We start from the raw sequence: 16,449 nt of genomic DNA on the forward strand, positions 1-16,449 counted from the left end.
ATTATTGTGCCTTACTCACTAAATATTGAGAGGTTTTATACGTTGTTTTCTTCTCCATATTCTTGATTTGTTTGTGTTGTATGTCTCTCTGTCCAACACAGAGAGTACTCTATTCTACTGCTGATCTGTCTCTCTTGTAATCCACCCAGTGTAAATCCCCAAGGGTCTTTAAGGCAGGACTCACCCTAGTTATTTTGTGAATGTGTTTCGAGTAACTGCATCCTTTCTTTGACACAGTGTCCAGTGCCTTGAAACTGATGTGTGGAGGTTGTGAACAAAGTCAAGGTCAGGCTATACTGTTGGTCTGCAGCTAATGGATTGTTTATTTGGTGCAAACAAAAGATGTCAGCCTTAGCTCGAGCATGAAATGTTGTGGGTTCAAACTTCGTGTAAGAGCTTGATGTAAATCTGGGGGGGCTTTTACTTGAGTGATCCTGTAAACTGTAAGCCTTTCTTTAAGCTGTTACTTAAAACCCACCGGTGTGGCCAAGTTTTTTTGTCATTTGTATTAATGTATAGATATAAAGAACTGCAAATGCTGGTTTAGGAAAAAAGGCACAAGGTGCTGGAATATCTCAGTGCGTCAGGCAGAATCTCTGGAGAACATGGATTGGCGACGTTTTGGGTCGGGACCCTTCTTCATTGCGTAGCTTGGAGTTGTTTTGTTTTCTAATACCTCTGCTGTGGTAATTTGCAGTGTTGAAGGTACAATAAAAGCACTATAAAACGTTTTTAGGGGCACTTTGCTGTGATTTCAGGTGATTATAAAATTACCAATCACATTATTTGAAATGAAGAGATCCCTTCCCCTGACCATCACTAATCTCTGAAATGTTCCCACCAAAACAGAATAGTTGTTTATTCACCAGCTGCAGAGACTCAAGTATTGAATCCAGAGGGTGGTTGGCGTGGTGGTATGAAAGAATGGTGCACTGTTAGAAGTGCCATCTTTTGGATGATAGTTACACTGAAGTCAAGGACATACCTGGACGTGGGAGCTTTTCCTTGCCATTCATCTTGAAAGATAGAGCAAGCATGGTGGGCCGAATGTTCTGCTCCCTTTTCTTATATTCTTTATACAAAATGTAGAGTGGCTAGTATTATGTACTGGATGTATTATAATTAAGGACAGATTTCCCATCAAACATTTTTGTCCATTCAGGTTTATAATGAGACCACTCACTGATACAGAACCGTTACCTAGATTAAGTTCTGCACCTCGACACACAATTGTACACACACAAGGTTTCTGCTGACTGCTTGTTATAGCTTTGGCAACTTCATTTCTGAATATTCCTTATTTGTAAAATATAAATGATCTCTCTTCCACTGTTACTTAAGACCCACTGGTGTGGTCAACACCAATAATAAATCAGGAAATAGCTAAGCCAATTACAGACATGATTTAAAAATGCAGTCAGTTTATGTTGCAGATTTCTTTGAATTTTTAGTCTGGTGAAATACCTTGTGAAAATCTGTGGAATTCTCTGCCTCAGAAGGCTGTGGAGGCCAATTCTCTGGATGCTTTCAAGAGAGCTAGATAGAGCTCAGGGGATATGGGGAGAAGGCAGGAACGGGGTACTGATTGTGAATGATCAGCCATGATCACATTGAATGGCGATGCTGGCTCGAAGGGCCGAATGGCCTACTCCTGCACCTATTGTCTATTGTCTGTAAAATGTAATTGCATTTAGCACTCCTCCAGTGTTCGAGTAAAAAACAGAGGTTCCTTGGATGTAAATTGCCAGCACCAAATATATTGACAAAATGAAAATGATACCAATTACAGTGTTAACATGACAGTTTTGAATGCTTTAGAAGTTGTGAACTGTAAGATTATCCTTTCGGTAACTTCCCAATCTCTAGTTTGCCTAAGGAGTTACCCGAGTAGATGACTTGAATTTGGAATAACCATGCAAGTTTGTGTATTGAGCATTTTGTTGAAAAGCATATGGGACATTTTCAGTTTTAAAAAGCAAAACCTAAGCCATTAGTTGAATGTGGCATACATACTCTGTCAGAGGTGTCAGATAGGTGAAGTCTGAAATCAACTCCCATCGGTCCTTGCAGGTGGATGTAAATCTCCCCTGGTTTTCTTGGTGCCATAGTATAACAAAACAGGAAGACTGACCCGTAAACTCAGATTAATCTGAACTTAATCTGAACTTAAACTCAGATTGTTCATGCCCACCAAGTTGTCTACCTGAGCTAGAACCATTCCCCAACATGTGACACGTATCCCTCTAAACCATTCCTATTCATGTACCAGACCAAATGTCTTTTAGATGTTGCAATCACTTCATTTGGCAGCTCATTCTATGCGCCCATCATCCTCTGTGTGGAAAAAGTTGGCTCTCACATTCCCTTTAAATCTTTCCTCCCTCACCTTTAATCTATGACCTCTTGTTCTCGACTTCCCAACGCTGGGAAGTCACCTTATCTATACTCCTCGTGATTTTATTTAAGATCACTCCTGAGTCCTTTATGCTCCAGAAGAAAAAAACCAACTCATTCTATTGAGCCTCTTCTTATAATTCAAGCTCTCCAGTCCTGTAACATCTTTGTGAATCTTTTCTGCACCCTCTCCAGTTTAATGACATCCTTTCTATAGCTAGGTGAACAGAATTGCCCACAATACTCCAACAGTCTCACCACTCTTGCATATAATTTTAATGGGGCGTCCCAACATTTGTACTCATTGCTCTGATGAAGACAAGAGCATCAAACACCTTCTTCACCACCCGGTCTACCTGTGCCTCCACTTTCTGGGGACTGCAGGTTTCTCTGTTCTACAATACACTCCAAAGAACAGTGAAGATGTTCCTAGTATCCAGGCTAATATTTTAATTCTAACTCAAGATGACAAAGTGGGAACTGGTCATTTTGACTTTAACATTTGTGGCAACAATGGGGAAACTGGCTGCAAAGTTCCTATGTTAAAAATAATTTAAAAAAGCGCATGATTAGCTGCAAAGTTTTTTGCTCTGGGGAGGTGAAACCTGTTTAACCAGAAATATGTTTTCTGTAAATCAGGATAAAGGGAAGTATGCAGAATGGGTGCAGCAATCCTGAGAAAGCAGCTCCCAAACAATAAAATATTTTGTAAAATTTTATTTTTGTTTTTCTTGGCAACATTATCAAGTTGAAGATTAGTTGAAGAAAGGTGAGGAAAGACCAGGACCAATCAGGACTGGCCACAAATCACCTCCGGAAGGGCAGTGCCTGGTGGGCCGATTGTTGGCTCGGGAAGGTGTAATCTCAAGAGGGAAACAATGTGAAGAACTGTGGAACTGGTAAACCAACTGGGGTGGAGGAAGAGGACAAAGGGGAGTGGGGAGGGGAGTGTAAGTAGAAGTTACTTAAAATTAGAGAATTCAATGTTCACACCACTGGGTTGCAAGCTACCCAAGCAACATGCTTAATATTTCCATCAATTTTTGCTTTTGCATCATATTTCCAACATCACCAAGTTTTATTTTGATTTTCAGGTTGCATTTTCAACGGAAGTTTTCAGTATTTGCCATAATATTTTTTTTAAATATACATTGGTGTGAAATGTTGCAGTGTTTGATAATACTTGCTCCTGTGGTGTGGCCTGGGTTGTTTTATTACTTTGAAGGCATTCAGAAAGTATTGAGACCCCTTCACTTTTTCCACATTTTGCTACGTTATAGCCTTATTTTAAAATGGATTTAATTCATTTTTTAATCATCAATCTATGCACAATACCCCATAATAAAAAAGCAAAAACAGGTGTTTTAGAATTTTTTGCAAAGTAAAAAGAAAATAACTGAAATATCACATTTTCATAAGTATTCAGACCCTTTGCTATGACACTCAAAATTGAGCTTCATAGAGCTGGCTGCCCGGCCAAACTGGGCAATCGGGGGAGAAGGGCCTTGGTCAGGGAGGTGACCAAGAACCCGATGGTCACTCTGACAGAGCTCCAGATTTACTCTGTGAAGATGGGAGAACCTTCCAGAAGGACAACTATATCTGCAGCACTCCACCAATCAGGCTTTTATGGTAGAGTGGCCAGACGGAAGCCACTCTTCAGTAAAAGGCATATGACAGCCCAATTGGAGTTTGCCAAAAGGCACCTAAAGGACACTCAGACTATGAGGAACAAGTTTCTCTGGTCTGGAAACCAAGATTGAACTCTTTGGCCTGAATGCCAAGCGGCACCGCTCATCACCTGGCCAATGCCATACCTACGGTGAAGCATGGTGGTGGCAGCATCACGCTGTGGGGATGTTTTTCAGCGGCAGGAACTGGGAGACTAGCCAGGATCGAGGGAAAGATGAACGGAGCAAAGTACAGAGAGATCCTTGATGAAAACCAGCTCCAGAGCGTTCTGGACCTCAGACTGGGGTGGAGGTTCACCTTCCAACGGGACAATGACCCTAAGCACACAACGAAGACAACGCAGGAGTGGCTTCGTGACAAGTCTGTGAATATCCATGAGTGGCCCAGCAGGAGCCCGTACTTGAACCCGATCGAACATCTGTGGAGGGACCTGAAAATAGTTGTGCATCGACGTTCCCCATCCAACCTGACAGAGCTTGAGAGGATCTGCAGAGAATGGGAGAAATTACCCAAAAATACAGGTATGCCAAGGTTGTAGCGTCATACCCAAGAAGACATGAGGCTGTAATCGCTGTCAAAGGTGCCTCAACAAAGTACTGAGTAAAGGGTCTGAATACTTATGTAAATGTGATATTTCAGTTATTTATTTTTAATTACTTTGCACAAATTTCTAAACACCTGTTTTTGCTTTTTTATTATGGGGTATTGTGTGTAGATTAAATATAGAAACATAGAAGCATAGAAAATAGGTGCAGGAGGAGGCCATTCGGCCCTTCGAGCCAGCACCGCCATTCATTGTGATCATGGCTGATCATCCCCAATCAATAACCCGTGCCTGCCTTCTCCCCATATCCCTTGATCCCACTAGCCCCTAGAGCTCTATCTAATTCTCTCTTAAATCCTGACGTCAGCCTCTTTGGTTTTGGCTCAACAGCACTTTTTGCTTTGCAATCCAGTCTGCCGCTCAGTGTGGTAACGTCTTCTTCCCTGACAGCTTCCAAGTGGGTGAACCTGTTCTCCAGAGGGACAACACCCGGGGACCTTTGCACTCCATGTTTCCTTCCCTTTCTTACCGTCACCCACCTTCTCTCTTCCAGTACCTTCGGTGTAACAATCTCACTGTAGGACTTGTCAAGGAACAACTCAGTTTCTCGGACGAACCTGAGGTCATCCACTTGCTTCTCCAGTTCCCCAAACACAGTCCTTCAGGAGCTGTACCTGGATACACTTGTCACACTTGTAGCAGCCAGAGGCACCAGCAGTGTCCCTGACCTCCCACATCCTGCAAGCATCACATTGAATCAGCTTGCTTGGCATTTCCTTCTTGCGTCTCGCCCTCTCCAGCGTTTGGTGTGGCGTCCTCCCTCAGCCTCCTCGCCGAAGACTCGCAGCCAAAGACACGCACTTTACTCACAGGGCACTTCCCTCAACAGGGCCGCACCCAGACAGATTGATGATTAAACAAAAATTAATCAATTTTAAAATAAGGCTGTAACGTAGCAAAATGTGGAAAAAGTAAAGGGGTCTGAAAAATTTCTGAATGCATTGTAAATGCAGTTGTTGGTGCCTTGGCAAAGAAGTTATAGTTCCAGATGATTTATCACTCAGTCAATGTAGCTACCACTGAAAAACTGGGCATTTTTTTCATTGGTGCTTGTCATACTAAAATTAACTTGTATTGAAACAGTAACTAGACCTATATGTTTCTACCACCCTGTTGTAATTGCTTATCTTCTTGTTCTCAGATTGTGGTTTGTTCCCCAGTTGATCAGAAGATTCTTTATAAGCGATATCTTTTTGTATGAGGTTAGATCTTAGAATGGTGCAGCTACTGTAAATATCTTCTTGGCAGTTGCTTGCGATGCGTCAGTTGAGATAGGTGTGCAAATTCACAACTTTATGTTTACAATTGGTCACAATCTATTATTCTCATTGAATATTTGAATCATTGGAATAAATTCCTTTTGGCTGTCTTACATGAATTGTGACAATGAATAATGGGCAGAATGCAAAGAGTTTATTGGTGTGTGAAAGTGCTGGCATTTACTCACTGTTGTACTTAAGTGGTAGATGGTTGGAGTCAGTAATGAGGAAGCAGCATTGAAGTTTGGATCAGTGAACTATGAAAGTTGACAATATTGATAGTCAGCAAACAAAGCTCTTTCCTACACTTACTACAGGGAGTCTTCCATTGCAAATTGCAGCGCATTGCCTATAGGTTTGCCATTCGCCACATGTGGACAATTCTTGAGAAAATTAAATAGCGAAGGAATAATATTGAGCACAAGTGTATGATCTTGCATACAGCACCAACAGAGGCATGTAGCACGGAAATAGGCCATTCAGCCCACCGTGACCATGCCAAACATTAACTATTCATTTCCACTGATCCTACATTAATCCCTTTTCTCATCAATTCCCCAAGATACAACCCTCCACCCACACATAGGGGCAATTTGCAATGGCCAATTAACCTGGCAGTCCACATAAATCTGGGACGTGGGCAGAGACCAGAGCAACTGGAGGAAACCCACACGATCACAAGGTCAACATGCAAACTCTATACACGCAGCATTTGAGGTTAGAATTAAATCCAGGTTATAGTTAGATTCTACAAACTTTAACCTTTAAAAACATTTTTTGTAAACAAGCAGGATTTTTGAAAATTGTCAGTGTGTATTATTACATGCTTGATTCCTGCATTGCGCTGGACTTGTAAAACCTACAAATAAACCAGAGTTATCGAGATAGTGAGTGTGTTTGGGTGCCTTCTATTAAATTTAGTTAATATGGCTAAAATAATGTTGCTAGTCACACTCCTGTTTTAGTGGCAGTATTATTGTAACATGTACCGAGGTACATTGAAAAACGTTAGAAACACAAAACTGCAGATGTTGATTTTAAAAAAATGAAAGCGTGCTGGAGTAACTCAGCGGTCAGGCAGCATCTCTGGAGAACATGGATAGGTGATGTTTCAGGTTGGGACCCTTCTTCAGACTTCTTTAGAGACATGCAAAGTCAGTGAAAAACTGTGTTATCCAGACAAATCACATCACGTATGAGAACATCAGGTAGTGCAAAAGAGAAAGTAAACTGAATGCAGATTACGGTCTGAAGAAGGGTCTCGATCCGAAACGTCACCCGTTCCTTCTCTCCAGAGATGCTGCCTGTGCCGCTGAGTTACTCCAGCATTTTGTGTCTACCTGCAGAATATGGTGTTACAACTACAGGAAAAAATGCAGATAAAAACAGTACAAGGGCCCCAACAAGGTACAATGGAAGATCTGGAAATTCATCCCCAGCACATGAGAGGTCATTTCAAAAGATTGGTTAAAATGGGGAAGAAGCTGTTCTTGAATCTGGTGGTATGAATTTTCAAGCTTTTACATCTTCTCAATAGGAGAGGAGAGCAGAGAGAATGACAGGGCGCGAGTGGTCTCTGATTATGTGGGCAGCTTTCCGGAAGCAATGCAAAGTAAAGGTAGGATATTTGTAGTGTAGATGGGACATGTTGTTCGGTGTGGGCAAGTCTGTTTCCACACTGTATGACGATGACGCTAGATGGGGGTCAATGGTGGGAAAGATTGTTTGTCTGCTGGACTGGGGACAGTCTTAGAATTGAGATTGGAAGTCGGATTGAAATAGATGTAAGTAGCCAGCATGTAAAGTCACCCCGCTCTGGGGGAGCAATCTTCAATGAGGATCTAGATTTCTGTCAGGAGACCATCCAGCCAATGTTAATTACTAAACCTGGTGTGTGAAACGTTATGGCAACCGTAACAAAGAAACTGCATATGGATGAGCCATGACGCAATTCCAAGATAAACTATAAGGTAGTTTATACACCTTAATAATAAAATTTAGCAAGAAGTAGGTTTCATTTTCTTTTACAGAATTAAATATTTTATTCCATGGAAAATATGCACATATCGGTAGCTCTGCTATAATGCGATTGTTGCATTCCTAAGAAACATTATATTATAGAAAATCATGTTATAAAGGCAATTGTATCAATGGGTAAAGGGGGTTAGGGGCTAGAGAATTTCAGACTGGCAAAAACAGTTCTTTTCCCTGAAGACATTAAAAAAAAATCTTTTTTTAATAGCTATAAGTTTATCTTTGTTACTGCAAGCTAAAAATACTAAAGTCTGCATATTACATTGTTGAATAGAGTATCGTTGCAATTAAAGTGATTGCTTGTCAACTTCATTGCCCTTCTGTGGTGAAACTGACTGACCTTCAGAAACAATGGTGTCTGATTACTGCAGGAGGCTATAAGTTCTTTTTTCCCCAAGACAGCTTTTGTTTTCTGCTTGTCAATTTTCAAGGTAACTTTAAGTAGCTCTTGCGATCCTGGTTGCAATCGTGGCATAACCAATTTGGCCGGTGTAATACCAACACTGTAGTGTTCCCTAATTCATCAATCGCGTTATATTCAATTAGCATTATGGAAACTCGCATTACAGCAGAACTACCTGCCGTTAATAAAAACAACAGCAAAGCTTTACATATTTATAATCAATACATTTGGATACAGCAATACCGTCCCCGTTCACCATGTGGCTTCTTTTCCCTTGATGGGGTTTGATGGGGCAGCATTTTACAGCCTGTTACCCACAGGACCTATGCGATAGCAATATTTACTCTATACGACCCGCAACATGAACTCAGAAGTTGATGTGAGCGAGTCTGGCACACTGGCCATGTGCAGCTCCAGCAGCTGGCTGAACAGATTTCTGGTAGACCATGAGACTCCTCTCACAATGAACCGATAGCCTCCCAGCAACAATGAATGTTTGTCTCAGTTTGTGCCGTCGGAGCAGCTGCAGCTGCAAAAGAACCCTGTTTATTGAGCACTTTAGACCCAAGGCAGATACCAATAATCTCTCTTCAAACCTCTTTTTACTCAAAGTGCCCTCCTGTTAGAAAGTGGGCGATGGTTTCTTCCAATCTGTAGCCTTGAGTCAGTTTGTTTCAGATAAATGGGATGGACCACGTAGCAAGGAATGACTCCTCACAACTGTTCAGACTGTATCCCTCTGCTGGTGAACAATCTGGTAATCTGGTGAACAATCTGGTAATCTGGTAATCTGGCAATCATCATCACTATGGATTTTTTTTTTTTAAGTTGTTGACATTTTTGGATTGAATTCGTCACTTTACACATGAAAGAAAACATACTTGTTTTTAAATTTAAGATAAAACACAATCTAAACCTGCTTCGCGTGACATTGGTTCATATTTCAGATTACCCTGCAATATCAGTGTGCCTCTGTGTCATCACTCTCCTACTACACAGTGGTGGCATTGTCATAAAGCTAAAGGAATAAAGGTGCCAACACTTTTCAAGGATTCCCTGCATGGCTGATCTTTGTTTAGTCTGGAGGCTGCATTGATCTACAAAGCTTTTAACAGTTTATTGAGATGGTTACGATTTAACTTGTCAGCACAATTGAGGGTCATCTAAGCAAGCTGTGTTCGGACCGACAGTATCCAAGGAAACACAACACGCACAGGAGTCAACACCATCACGGAGTAGAAGCCATGAGGAGAGAGGACCTCTTTAGTCATTTTTCTGGTTGGATGAGAAATTACAGCCCTGATCTCAGCAAAAATTCTCCTGTAATGGTTTTCACCATGGGTCTTAACAAGCTTGTCTCAAGTTCTGCTCTTAATGAAACTCACAACCTACATATTTTGAATATCCTAGCAATAATGTGCATGGAAATTTGACGCCAACACCAAATAACACTACATACAAAGAACATTCCCACCTGCAGCTTTTTTTTAGTGTTAAAAGAACAACAAATAACTGCCGCTATGAGAAATCTGACACTAAGGCAGAAAATTCTAGGAATACTAGAATTCCGGGGCGGCACGGTGGCGCAGCGGTAGAGTTGCTACCTTACAGCGAATGCAGCGCCGGAGACTCGGGTTCGATCCTGACTACAGGCGCCGTCTGTACGGAGTTTGTACATTCTCCCCGTGACCTGCGTGGGTTTTCTCCGAGATCTTCGGTTTCCTCCCACACTCCAAAGACGTACAGGTATACAGGTTAATTGACTGGGTAAATGTAAAAATTATCCCTTGTGTGTGTAGGATAGTGTTAATGTGCGGGGATCGCTGGGCGGTGCGGACTCAGTGGGCCGAAGGGCCTGCTTCCGCGCTGTATCTCTAAATCTAAAAAAAATCTAAATCGACTCAGCAGGTCAAACAGCATCTGTGGAGAGAGTTGATGATCCTTATCAGGATCTGTAGAACTGTTTTTATTTCAGTTTTAATACATAAAGCTAACTTTGTCTTAGTGAATGAAAGGCTCCTCTGCCCCTCACCGTCCTTCAGTGAATAGAATGGGTCAGCAATTTTGTTGCTTTTACTCCTATTTGGGAAGACTCACAATATCATTGTGTGTTATTCTGCCCACCATTTCTCCTCTCCTCCCTGGTAGATTGGCTACTTTGGTTGATCTGTCCCATTATAAACTGGAAGTAATCAGAAATTGGACCCAGTTAGTTTTAGCGCAAAGGTGAGATTTTACTTCCCATCTCTCATATTCTGCATTTTCAAGAAGCAAATAGGTAATATTGTCTAGTGTTGAAATTAGTAACCAAGAAAATACTTTGCAGGATTTCTGTATTATATTTAAGGATGTTAAAAAAAATCCACCGGAATGTTCAAATCAAACCAGTAAATGATTTTGATTAAAAAAATTAAAGTGCTGGAGGAACATAATGGGTCTGGCAGCATTTGTGGAGGGGATGGATAAATGGGGTCTGGGCTTATCTTCAGACCCAATGTTGTCTGCTGAATAGTCCCGAGCCGAAGCCCCCTTTCCCTCCACAGATGCTGCCTGGCTCACTGAGTTCCTCCAGCACTTTGTTTTTTGCTCAAATCCAGCAGCTTCGTGTGTCTCTGATAATTTAGATTCTGCAGTTTAAGGAAGCAATTAGGTGCATTCATTTAATTGCTTTGAATTTTCTTTTGCATTTCAGAATGTTTCATTTTCCTCCTACAGATTAATGTATATAAATCCGTCTTAATGGATGAATTGTTCGGAAGTCAGGCTCTTTTCCGTTGAGACCATTGCTCGCCCCCATTATTTTTTGTCCCACTGTATTTATGTGGCATTTTACCATTCTCTTGCACAGTGCTGCTTATGCAGAATGAAGGCCATTTCACAGTGCTGACTGGAGCAAATTTGTTCACATATATTTGAGCAAGAAATATATCTCCTCTGTATTTACCGAGGAGAAGGCCAATAGACAGAGGAACTTGGGGCAGTCAATGGAAGTTTCTTGAGAGCAGTCAGTGTTACTGTCAAAGAAGTAGTGAAGGTACTGTCATGTATGAAGGTCGACAAATCTCCAGGGCCTGATTAGATATATCCAAGGACATTGTGGGAAACTAGAGAGGAAATTGCGGCAGAACTGGTTGAGATTTACGAGTCGTCCTTAAATACAGGAGAGGTGCTGGATGACTGAAGGGTGGCAAATGTTGTGCCTCTATTCAAGAAGGGTTACTGGGAAAATGCTGGGAACTATTGGCCAGTGAGCTTAACATCTGCAGTTGGAAAGTTACTAGAGAGTATTCTGAGGGAGAGGTTATACAGGCATTTGGATGGGCAAGGGCTGATTAGGGATAGTCAGTATGGTTTTGTACGTGGGAGGTCGTCTCACGAATCCGATTGATTTTTTTGAAGACATGACCAGAAAGGTCGATGAGAGCAGAGCTGTAGATGTATACGTGGATTTCAATAAGGCTTTCAACAAGGTTCTGCTTGGTAGGCTGCTCTGATAGGTTAGATTGCATGGGATCCAAGGAGAGATAGCTGAATGGATAACAAATTGGCTTCATGGGAGGAAGCAGAGGGTGATGGTGGAAGGTTGCTTCTCGGACTGGAGGCCTGGGACTAGTGGTGTGCCTCAGAGTTTGGTGCTGCACCCGTTACTGTTTGTCATCTACATCAATGATTTGGATGAGAACATACAGGGCAAGATTAGCAAGTTTGCTGATGATACAGAAGTGGGTGGTTTTGCAGATAGTGAAGATGGTTGTGAAAGATTGCAGTAGGATCTGGATCGATTGGTCAGGTGGACTGAGGAATGGTTGATGAAATTTAATACAGAAAAATGTGAGGTGTTGCATTTTGGGATGTCTAACAAGGCAGGATCTACACAGTGAATGGTAGGCCCCTGGGGAGTGTTGTAGAGCAAGGGGATCTAGGTGTGCAGGTGCATGGTTCCTGGAAGGTCGAGTCGCAGGTAGATAAGGTGGTCAAAAAGACTTTTGGCACATTGGCCTTCATCGGTCAGAGTATTGAGTATCGAAGTTGGGAGGTCATGTTGCATTTGTTATAGGAAAGATATTGTCAAGCTTGAAAGGGTTCAGAGAAGATTTACGAGGATGTTGCCAGGACTAGAGGGTCTGAGCTGTAGGGAGAGGTTGAGTAGGCTGGGTCTCCATTCCCTGGAGCGCAGGAGGATGTGGGGTAATCTTATGGAAGTGTATGAAATCATGAGAGGAATAAATTGGATAGATACAGAATCTCTTGCCCAGAGGAGGGGAGTCGAGGACCAGAGGACATAGGTTCAAAGTGAGGGGGAAAAGATTTAATAGGAATCTGAGGGGTGCCCTTTTTCACACAAAGGGTGGTGGGTGTATGGAACAAGCTGCCTGAGGAGGTAGTTGAGGCTGGGACTGTCCCAACGTTTAAGAAACAGTTGGACAGGTACATGGACAGGACAAGTTTGGAGGGATATGGACCAAACGCAGGCAGGCGGGATTAGTGTAGCTGGGGCATGTTGGCTGGTGTAGGAAAGTTGGGCCGAAGGGCCTGTTTCCACACGGTATCACTCAATGACTCTATATGTACTGGACATTAATGCATCACAAATAATTGATCATTCCTTTCATTTACTATTGGTGAACAGCTTGCTGTGTGGAAATTAGCTGTTACCTTTACTCAAAATATTGCCTCTTAATAACTAAACTGAAGTTATTTATTCCTTCATCCACAGTTGTTAGAAGAACAGAGAAACTGGCAGCTATCCACTGGTATGTACCTCTACTTTAGTTACTTTAGTACTTTTCAACCTCTTGAAATTTTGTCTTGGGTCAAACAGAATGTAAGTGAATTAAGTTTTACCTCATCAGTATACTTAAAGGTGCAGGATGCTAAAATCCTGTTTGACTCTGGTGTTGATTTGATAGGCAAGATCATACTAACCCAGCCCCTCCAGGTGTAGCTCGCTATGGTCTGCCCAAGTCGGGAGACTCCTTGTCTATCCAAGCTGGCACCTACCTGCTCTGGGACAGTCAGTCACAAACATTCAGTGTTTCCGGCATTTTCTGCATTTCTTCGTGATTTCCAGCATCCACTTTTTGATTTTTTTAATTTAATTTTCAGTTTTTGTATTGTTATCTAATTTCCCCTTTCAATTTTAATTTGAAGCTCCATTGAGATTAGAGGGGTCCCCGATTCTGTGGTAGGTTCGACCTAGTTGGATCCAACCTAATGCTGGGGAATGCGGTTAGATTGTACTCCACATCGGCATCTGGAGCCTGTGACAGTGTGAAAGATAGCATCCCGATTCCATCAGTGATGCTGGGACTTCCTTGTTTGAAGGTGCACGTGCACAAGCCTGGAGATTGCCATGATCCTGTAAGCTGAGATTTTTGTTTGGATGAACAGCATTAGTTGGAGAGATCCAGGCCGATAATTATAACTTTCAAATCCACCTATCAGTCAAATGTAAACTAGTTTTTTTGTTTATTGCACACTGTCAAACCAAAGTTGCTATGCGACCATTGCCTGTTAGTTAAGAATGCTTTGTCCGTTGATGTGAACATGAAAATTACAGAACACAACTATAAAAGAAAATGTACTTGGAGCTGACTACAAGCTGTGGACGTATCAAAAACTTCAAGTAAAAGCCAACTTCCCCCTATTTTGCATTTAATTGAAATTTTTGGTAGCGTTTCGGGATACACTATTGATTGGGAAAAGATATTCCAATATCGGATAAGGTAGACCTGGAGTTTCTACGCACAATGCCCTTTAAGATTGTAGATAAGCAAATTAAGAGTTTAGGTATTATTGCCACGCGTAAATATGGTGATCTGTTAAAGTCTAACTGGGAAAGGAAGACCCAACAGCTGTGCCATAATATTGAAATCGGGAATACGTTACCAATCTCTCTAGTCGGCCGCATTAATGCCATTAAAAATGGTTACGCTCCCTGGATTCCTGTACATGTTTCAGTGCCTGTATACCATTATACTACTTCAAGAAATTGAATTCTATCATCTCAACATTTATTTGGAACAATAAAGTGGCCAGTATATTTTTTTTTAAAAACCATCTATATAAGGACAAGTTAAAAGGTGGTTTTGGCCTCCCTCGATTTCAATTTTATTACTGGGCTGCAAACTTAAGACTTTTGTCCCTCTGACGTGGAAGCCTATCAGCAGATCCCACTCTAATAACCAGACCCCACTCTAATAACCAGACCCCACTCTAATAACCAGACCCCACTCTAATAACCAGACCCCACTCCAATAACCAGACCCCACTCTAATAACCATGGCTTCCTGGCTCCAGATTGAACAGGCGGACTGCGGGTATACATCTCTTCCTGCTCTTTTGAATAATCCCATCAAGGTAAAAAATCCATCATACATAACTAGCCCTGTTATCTTAAACTCGTTAAGAACATGGAGGCAAATTCAATCTATCCTGAATTTGCCCAAAGTTTATATGGATAGTCCTATCTGCAAAAACCATGCTTTCCCTCCAGGTTTAGATGATTCTGTTTTCTCTGTCTGGAAAAATAAAAACATAGTCACAATCGGAGACTTATATATTGAGGGTAACCTGTCATCCTTCCAACGATTGCAACAATCCTATAGCCTACCATCAACACGCTTTTTTAGATACTTCCAAATAAAGAACTATGTTAAGACTCACTTACCACATTATGAAAATATGCCTGAACTTACCATACTTGACAGCCTTGTTCGCCATGATCCTAACAGTAAGGGGTCAATCTCTTTTCTCTATTCATTCTTGTAAGCCCATGTTGTACTGTCTGATGCCAAATTAAGGACCACGTGGGTAGAAGAGCTAGGTACTGAAATCACTGACGATACATGGAAGGCAATTATTATTAAGATATACAACAGTTCCATAAACGTTAGACATAGACATACAATTCAAGATTGTACACAGACTCCACTACACAAAATCAAGGCTCAATGCTATATATACTAACGTCTCTCCCCTCTGCGATAAGTGTAAACAGGACACGGGTACACTCACCCATCAGCTGTGGCTTTGCCCCAAGCTCCACTCCTTCTGGTCTCTTATATTTGATTATATATCAAAGGCTTATAGTACAACAATAACACCAGACCCCTTCCTCGCGATATTTGGGTTACCTGTGAACTCTGTCTTAGATAATCTTGCTGCTCAGGCCATCTCACTCTGCACTCTGCTAGCGAAACATCTCATTTTACAATAATGGAAATCTGAGTCTAGCCCCACATTGCACCAATGGCGGAGGGAGCTGGGAAGTGTGATTCACATGGAAGGCCTCCGATATAAACTTGCCAACAAGGAAAATGTCTTCCTGAAAATCTTGAAACTGCTTCTCGACAAATGGTCAATAACTCAGCAGAAATGAACTGACTCAAATACCTCATGTGTTTGACAGGATGAGATAAGGTCCTATTCATGGTGTATCACATCCACATATCTTTGGGTCCATACTCGTTGCCAATGTTAGTTTGTGTTTTGTTTTGTCTTCTGTTTTTTTGTTTTTCCTTCATTCCCTGAATAGTATTTAGTATAAAAAAAAAAGGTAACTGCTTGCTTTATTTTTTTCTTCTTTGTTTGCTGTTTGTCCTACTATACTTTGTTTCAATCCTTATGCTTTGTTTTAACTGGACATTACTTTATCTTGCCTCTACGTTTAACACCGAGTGCTGCCATTGTAATTGTACACACAACCTGTCCTTAAAAAAAAAAGTAAAAGCCAACTTCATGAATCTAGATAAAAATCATTAAAATTTACTTAACCAAACAACTTCACACAAGAAGAAAAATTGATGAAGGATAAAGGAAGAATCGTTTTTTAATTCCTTTGTGGAAAGGGTCTAATTGAGCACTCTCCCCACAAAGAAAGCATTAGCCAGGCAAAGGTGTGTTTGCAGGTGGTCGTGAGGGTCTATCTGAAGTAAACCATTAACCTAACCTAACTTTCCCCTCCCCCTTTCTCCTCTCAATCCACCCCCCCCTCCCCCCCCCCTCCTCCTGTATCACCATCTCCATCTCTCCTCTTTCTTATTGTCTTCACAGATCTGAGC

The 16,449-nt window shown here is 41.6% G+C and overlaps 1 protein-coding gene across 2 annotated transcripts in view; it reads left to right on the forward strand.

The window, feature by feature from the left end:
• elf1 (E74-like ETS transcription factor 1) overlaps positions 1–16,449 on the forward strand; it is a 212,492-nt gene that overhangs the window by 101,144 nt on the left and 94,899 nt on the right. For both annotated transcript variants that reach the window (XM_078412279.1, XM_078412280.1), the window contains one exon: positions 13,104–13,140. The gene's annotated coding sequence lies outside the window, so the exon portion shown is untranslated. The remainder of the gene's footprint in view (positions 1–13,103; positions 13,141–16,449) is intronic.

Source organism: Rhinoraja longicauda, chromosome 15 (genome assembly GCF_053455715.1).
Source record: "Rhinoraja longicauda isolate Sanriku21f chromosome 15, sRhiLon1.1, whole genome shotgun sequence".
NCBI lineage: Eukaryota > Metazoa > Chordata > Chondrichthyes > Rajiformes > Arhynchobatidae > Rhinoraja > Rhinoraja longicauda.